We start from the raw sequence: 8340 nt of genomic DNA, 5'->3' as shown, positions 1-8340 counted from the left end.
TAACTCAACAATTAGGTAGGCATGGCTACATCCCAGTTACAAATATAAACCCCAGTAAAGCAATTTCCCATACATGAAGCTAAGAATGTGGTTAGGCCTGTTATATATCCTCATCTGGTCAATGACAGCACAGGAAGCTTTGTTGGAAAGTTTACATTTAAGTTGACTTTAGTCTACTACCTAGGGCAAGTTGCTTAAACAATCTGGATCTCATTTTTCTTATCTGGTGAGGGTGAAAAAAGTAAAGATAGGAGTTCCTGTTATGGCGCAGCAGAAATGAACCCAACTAGTAACCATGAGGTTGCAGATTCAATCCCTGGTCTCTCTCAGTGGGTTAAGGATCTGGCATTGCCATGAGCTGTGATGTAGTTCGCAGAAACAGCTCGGATCCCTTGTTGCTGTGGCTGTTGTGTAGGTTGGCAGCTGCAGCTCCGATTAGACCCCTAGCCTGGAAACCTCCATATGCTGCAGGCGCAGCCCTCAAAAGCAAAAAAATAAAAAATAAATATAAAATATAAATAAGGCTGCTAGAATAACAAATCTCATTCAGAACTGGCATCTTAGCTCTGATCCAAATGAGTGTGAGTCTGTGTATAATCACATATTTATGCCTCTTGTGAAACATTTACATACATGCATAGCCACTTTAATTGAAAGACCCTTACAGAAGTGAAACTGGAGTGTAAGTGAAAATATTCCCAGGGAGTTTCCATTGTGGCTCAGTGGTAAAGAACCCAACTAGTATCCATGAGGATGCAGGTTTGAGTCCTAGACTTGCTCAGTGGGTTAAAGGATCTCGCATTGCCATGAGCCGTGGTGTAGGTTGCAGATGCAGCTTGGATCCCACATTGCTGTGGCTGTGGTGTAGGCCTGTGGCTACAGCTCGGATTTGACTCCACAGCCTGAAAATTTCCATATGATGTGGGTGTGGCCCTAAAAAGACCAAAAAAAAAAAAAAAAAAGTTTCCAGGTACTACCTCTCCTTTCTTTCATTTGGTTTTCTCTTCCTAGAAGCCCAGAGTATGAAAGCTGCCTACAGTGAGATTCTACACTCCTCAGGAGTGGGAAAGCAAGAGACAATGAGGAGAAGAAGCAGGGGAAAGTTGGATGCTTAGAGCCTAGGACTGATCTGTTTGAGGTCTCCATCTCATTTTAGATCTTATCTGCAAGGTTGCTTTCTACACATGGACACCATGTGGTGGGAGTAATGAGGCCTTTAAAAGCAGGCTGGTATTTATGGCAGCAAGAGACTCCTATGAGGCAGACTGAACAAAAAGCATCAGGAAGGGCAAACTGAAGTGAGTGATCCTATGCATTAAGATATTGCTTAGACTGGTAAAAAGCACCATACCTGAATTGTGGAAATTATAATTCTCTCCCTAATATTTCTGTAAATTTCTAGAAGGATCTGTGTCTCCTAGGACCCCCACTGACTCCACACTTCTACTTCCATTGAATGCTTTCAGGTCATAGGTGATGTCTACTCCCTAGTTTGGTAAACACCTGCCTAAGATGAAATTCAGTTTTGCCTCTTAGCTGCTATGTGATTTTGGACAAATTACTTAACTTCACTGTGCTTTTGATGGATCACATACAAAATGGTAAAAATACTACTTGCCTTATAGTTTTGCCTTTAGTATTATTAAATAAATGAAATACCATAAAGCACTTAAAAGCATTAGTGTCTCTGAAGAGTTTAAAACACCACTTGGTGCACAATAAGTGTTTATATGATATTATAATTATGTTGACCTGACATCAAACCAGGCTCTCTTCTTTCTTTTCATCCCAAACAGCTCTACTCAAAAGGGTTTTTTGTGGGTGTGTGTATAGAAGACTCTACTAAGGGTTGGGGAGATGGAGGAGTTTGCATTTCATTTGTACCAACATCTTACAAGTTCGGGCTCTACAGTTCTGCTCCTCAAAATTCCTGAAGCATTTTCAGTTTGAACTTACCCTTCTCTCATTCTCCACTCATCCCATATTTCTTTTTTTTTTAATTATTATTTTTTTTAATTTTTTCCCACTGTACAGCATGGGGATCAAGTTATCCTTACATGTATACATTTTTCCCCACCCTTTATTCTGTTGCAATATGAGTATCTAGACAAAGTTCTCAATGCTACTCAGCAGGATCTCCTTGTAAATCTATTCTAAGTTGTATCCGATAAACCCAAGCTCCCAATCCCTCCCACTCCCTCCCTCTCCCGCCGGGCAGCCACAAGTCTATTCTCCAAGTCCGTGATTTTCTTTTCTGCATCCCACATTTCTAATCTTCATGGATGCAGAGTAATTTTGCTGTTTCTTCATCTTTATCGCTGTGCTCTCAGTCTCCTCATCCACCTACAACCCGTTTATTAAGAACTTCCTTAAGCATGAGTATTTCCTTCTTCTATAGGCATATATCGGGCAGTAGATACAGTTTCTAATGGTTCTCATGAATTATTTAATTACTGATTTATGCTGAAAGCAATCTGATTAATTATTTTATCATTTGAGGCATCGGTCTGGCTGTAGGTTTTCAGTAAAGCTACGTTTTCACACCTCAGGTTGCAAAACTAATATGAGAAACTGAGCCCTTGAAAGAGCAGAACTGAATCTTTTTCATCTTTCTATCTGCAGGAAGCTCCTGGAGGTGGCTCAAAAATTGATAGACACTTGTACTTCATTGTCTATTTCTTTTCAGTAGGAATGAAATACCTTCTTGTGGCAGAAGCTTTCAAGCCTATTGTTCATTTGCAGTTAGTGGGTGTAAAATTTCTTCACTACCATGATGGTAAAGCAATGATTCCTTCTGGGCTCAGCTAGGCACCAAAGAGACCCAAATGATACGTATTCCATGGCAGAATCCCAAGATCTTTTAAACACTGTGAGTTCCTCATTCTTCTCCACAGAACTTGACATCTAACTTTTTGTTACTGTAATAATCTCTCTTGGTATTCAATTTCTTCTGTGGAATAGTATATAAAATAGCTACTGGGAGTTCCCGTTATGGCTCAGTAGCTTACGAACCTGACTAGTATCCTTGAGGATGTGGGTTCTAACCCTGGCTTCACTCAGTGGGTTAAGGATCCAGTGTTGCTGTGAGCTGTGGTGTATGCTGTGGCTATGGTTTACGCTGGCATTCGCAGCTCCAGTTCAACCCCTAGCCTGGGAACTTCCATGTGCTGCATGTGCAGCCCTGAAAAGCAAAAAAAATTGCCACCAAATTTAACAATTCGACCAGAATTGGGAATGGTGGTTTCTAAACAGGAGAGGTGACATTCTTTTCTCTGTGAACAGGTTAATTCCAAAATGGCAGATATCCCTTCTGTTTCCTATGTAGTTTTGTTTAAAGTATTTTTATAATAAAGACAGTGATTTTGTTTTGTTTTGTTTTTTAATGTTTGGCTGATATCTTTAAGCTCTACCTTCCACTTCCCTCTCTGTCCCACATGCGGACAAGCTGAGAGCCCAGGTGGTCTTTCCTCTGTGCCTGTGACAGTTCAAACCATGCATAGGAACCCTTGCTCTAGTTACCCTCCCTGGTCACCATAAAAACCCCAAGTCAATCTTTTCCTGCTCTCTCAAGCCAGATTTGGGCCTGCTTGGAGCCACTTTGCACTCCCTAGAAACCCTCATTTTGTGAGTAATAAATCTTTTCATACTTTCTTGTGTGTGCTTATATCAAAACCAGACTTTAAATAGGCATCTGTCCTGCCCCTACAGTGTGTTTGTAGCAATTTTATTAAATATTTAATGTATACAAGAGGATATTTATATGTTTGAAGTATCAAAATAGCAATTTTTAAAGGTGCTAGACCTGTCATTTAACCTAAGAAGTAGAGCACTACCAGTATATTTGAGGTGCCTTTATCTGATTTCATGCCTCACTCTCTATAACCCAATTCCCCACCCCAACTCATCAGGGTTTTAATTACCCTGGATATTTGGTTGTTTATCACTCCCCCTATTTTATTTTATGTTTACATTTTAACTACCGTTCTCAATATTCCTAAATTATTTATTTTGGTTTACATGTTTATTAACTCAATAGAGAAGAAATTGTATGCTTTATACTATTTGTGTATTTTTCTCAATATTATATTTTGATAGTTTTGTCCATATTAATTCATATAGTGGCATGCATTCATTTTCTCTGCTATATTGCATAGCCATTGTATGAGTATATTATAAGTGACCTGTGGAGTCTTCTCTCAGTGGACATTTGGATTGTTTCCCCCTGTTTTTTTAACTCACATGTAATATTGCTATGAACATTTTCTTATACATAATCTCTGGTGAAAATGTGCAAGAGTTTCTCTAGCATGTATGCCTAGGAGTGGAATTTCTGGATCATGCAGTATCCACAGTTTTAACTCTGTTTGATAATCACAAATTGGTTTCCAAAGTGTCTGTAAAAATTTACATTCTAATTTCATATATAACTATTTGGATAAACAATTTCCCCAGCACCATTTATTGAAAAGTACTTAATCCACTGATCCATGTTATCACCTCTGTCATAAATAAAATTTGAAAACAAATCAAGTTTGCATGTATATGTGGTCTGTTTCTGAGTTCTCTTTTCTGATCTATTTGTCTCTGTGTGTCTTGTTTCTGTATAATTTGGGCTTATGAATATAGCTTAGTTGTAAACTTTGATGTCTATTGGAACAAGATTCCTACTTTATTCTTTTTCTTGAGGACTGTCCTACTTCTTGGTAATTTATTATCACGTAGAAATTTTAGAAATAGCTTACTGAACCACCAAACCAAACCAACCAAACAAACAAAAAACCAAAACTTGTTAGGCTTTGATTGGGATTGAACTGAATCTATAAATCAATTTGGGGAGAATTGACATCTTTGCAGTACTAAGTCCGCCTATGTATAAACATGACATTAACTCCTCACTTACAGAAGTCTTCCTCAGCATTCTTCAAAAAATTTTTACAGTTTTCCCCAGGAAGGGCTTGCACATTTTTGGTTGGATATAGTCCTAGCTACTTCATTTTTATACTATTATAAAAGTAATTTTTTTCTAAAGTAGGTTTTATATTTTAAAAGCTGTGTTTTGATGGTGCATATTAAAAAAAAACTGACTTTTATATCTTGTTTTCAATTTCAAATACAGTAACCTTACAACACTCATTCCAATAATTTATCTAAGAATTATTTTGACTTTCATCTGCATCTCTGAATGATAACATCTTGGATTCTTCCTTTCCAGTTCTTCTAACATTTAACTCTTCTTCTTGCCTTTAACTGGCTAGAATATTCAATACAACATTTTGTAGAAATGTCTTGTCCCTGACATTCTCCTGTAAAAGAGAAGGTTTCATTATTAATTAAGTATGTAGGCTTTTTAAGGTATCCTATGCTGACTGATAGTGTTCCTAGGAGAGTCCCCTGGTTGCCTGACAATGAACTAGGTGAGAATGGGGACACTGCCTCTTCCCAACACAGCAGGAAGGGGTAAGCCTGAGCCTAACTTCACATAGGACTGGAGGCTCTCCTTTCTTGAGATGCTTGAGTCCAATTTTCCCAAAGATCATTAATAACAATGAAAATATATAACCACACGAAGACTTGAACACAAATGCTCATGGCAGCATTTTTCATAATATTCCAAAAGTGGAAAGGCCTTAACTGTTCATCAGCTGATAAGTGTATAAACAAAATATGCCTTAGTCATACAATGGAATATTATTTGGTTACAAAAGGGAATGAAGTATTGATACATGCTACAACATGGACTAACTACAAATCCACTAGTCTCAGTGAAAGAAGCCAGTCACAGAAAAACACATACTGCATGATTCCATATATGTTACAGGCAAATCTATAGAGATAGAATGTAGCTTAGTAATTATCTGAGGTTGGGAGTTGGAATAGAGAATGGCTGTAAATGGATTTGAAATTTCTTTTTAAGGTGATGGAAATGTTCTAAAATTAGGCTGTGATGATAGTTATACAACTATAAATATAATAAAATTCATTTAATTATATACTTTAAATGGGTGAATTTTATGATATGTAAATTATATCTCAATGAGGCTGTTTAAAAAAATCAATAAAAGTAGTTGATGGGACTACTGATTATCTGATTGGCATCTAATTGTAGCCCTCTTAGTGTCTAAGTCCTGACTGAGTCTTCCCTGCATTAAGGAGGCTGCTCTGATGCTTATGCGAAAGTAGGATAGCAAAAGGTCAGGGGATCATTGGAAACAAATCACCGAACCCCTGACATCCACCCAGATCACTTGCTACCTAAGACTTAACTGGATTTCCTGCACTAAAGGCCACTCCCATTCTTATACAGTAGTAAGCTTTGTAGCAAGGCTACTGAGAACACAACTCCCTCATCCTGGGGGCAGAGCCATGCCCCAATCCAAACTCCAGTTTTCACTGTAGATTGGCAAGTAGAGCTCAGCTGTGGCAAGGCAACAGCGTGGTAACCAAACTCTGAGACCTCTCAGAGGACACCACCAGGCAGACTACCTAGACCAGCAGAAGCATTGGCTCAGGGTAAGGGGAATATAGAATGGATAGTAAAGAAAGGAAATAATCAACATCAGCTCTGGCCTCAGGGCCAGCTGCAACCATGGAGGTTTTAGTTTTATCCCACTCACTTTTAAGCTTTCCTAGAAATTGTGATCAATCGTGATCCTGGAGAAGCTGTAGAAGAATAGAGTAAACCTAAATGTGTAAAACAAGTGGGCCTGTGTGGTACAAGGGGTGGAGCATAGCAGACCATGTTAACGCTCTGTCCAGATCTTCTGGATTTCCCTTTATAGGTTTGGTTATGCCCACTCTCCTCCAGCTGCCACATGTGATGCTACCGGATGACTCACACCTGCAGTATTCTCAAGAGGCTTTGTCCTTAGTAGATTGGAACAATATCACTAGAAGGTGGCTGGCTAGAAGTTATGCATTACCTATCCCTGTAACAGCCTGTACAATGATGGCCTAATGCCTGATATAGAAGAACAAAAACCTCACTCCCTTGTAAGGTGGAAAAGACTTGTGATGTGATGTGTGCATCAGAGCTCCTGGAGATTTCAGGCTGAATCTACACTGAGCTGAAACCACCATCTGGCTTTGCTTCTTTCTTTGGTCACTTCTGTTTCCCCTCATTCCCTTACAGACTTTTTTCTTTTTCTTTTTTAATAGAGTTATGAGGATGGATGTTGTTGATATGCAGATTGGTCTAAAACAGGCAGTCCAAGGGTGTGTTTGGCCCAAGATTTCTTGTATAGTTATGTAATTTCTCTCCTAGTAAAGCTTGATTGTCCTTCCTGCTTTTGTAAGGTTTATTCTGTGTTTCTTTCCCCTGACAGCTAAAGTTAGAAACGCTTAGTTCATTAATTTTGATCCTCTTTTGTGCTTAGCAGTATATGATTATCCATTTTCCTCAAAGCAAGACTTTAGCAGCATCTCACAAGTATTGAATATGATATTTTTATCATTCAGCTCTAAGAATTTTCTGATTCCATTGTGACTATTTTTGGCCTACAAATACATTTTTAATTTCCAAATACATGGAAGTATTTCTACTTGTCTTTTTGTTATGATTTTTAACTTAATTTTATGGTTGTGAAGTTAAGTGCTCTGTATACCAATTTCTTAAAAATTTGAGGGAGCTTGTTTTATGCACTGTCATAAATATTTTGTGCTTGAAAAGAAAGCGCATTCTGTAGCTGTTAAATGCAGTGTTATGTATATGCCCTTTTCGTTAAGCTTGCTAATTTTGTTGCCCAGATTCTTTATATCTGCCCCACCTTTTTTTGGTCTGTTTCATCTACTCTGAGAAATTAGTTAAAACATTCTTCTTTGGTGGTGAATTTGGTCATATATATTAGGCTATGTTATTAAGTGCATAAAATTGAGAATTATTATGTTTTCCTGATGAACTGAAGCTTTTATCATTATGGAGTGACTATCTTTATTTCTATAAATGTTTTTTTCTTTAAAGCCTATTTTGTATAATATCAATATAGCTCCATCAGATTTCTTCCTTTTTTAAATGCCAGATTTGTTTAATATTTTCCCCATATTTTGACTTCCACACTTCTCTGTCCCTGTATTTTATTTTATTATTGATTGATTGATTGATTTTTGCTTTTTAGGGCCTCACTTATGGCATATGGAAGTTTCCAGGCTAGGGGTCGAATCAGAGCTGCAGCTGTCGGCTATGCCACAGCCATAGCAACACAAGATCTGAGCCACATCAGCAACCCACACCATAGCTCATGGCAACGCCAGATCCTTAACCCACTGAGCGAGGCCAGGGATCAAACCCTGGATACTAGTTAGGTTCGTTACCACTGAGCCACAACAGGAACTCCCACTGTCCCT

This window comes from Sus scrofa, chromosome 7, assembly GCF_000003025.6.
Source record: "Sus scrofa isolate TJ Tabasco breed Duroc chromosome 7, Sscrofa11.1, whole genome shotgun sequence".
In the NCBI taxonomy this organism is placed as follows: domain Eukaryota; kingdom Metazoa; phylum Chordata; class Mammalia; order Artiodactyla; family Suidae; genus Sus; species Sus scrofa.
This window is presented reverse-complemented; position numbering follows the sequence as displayed.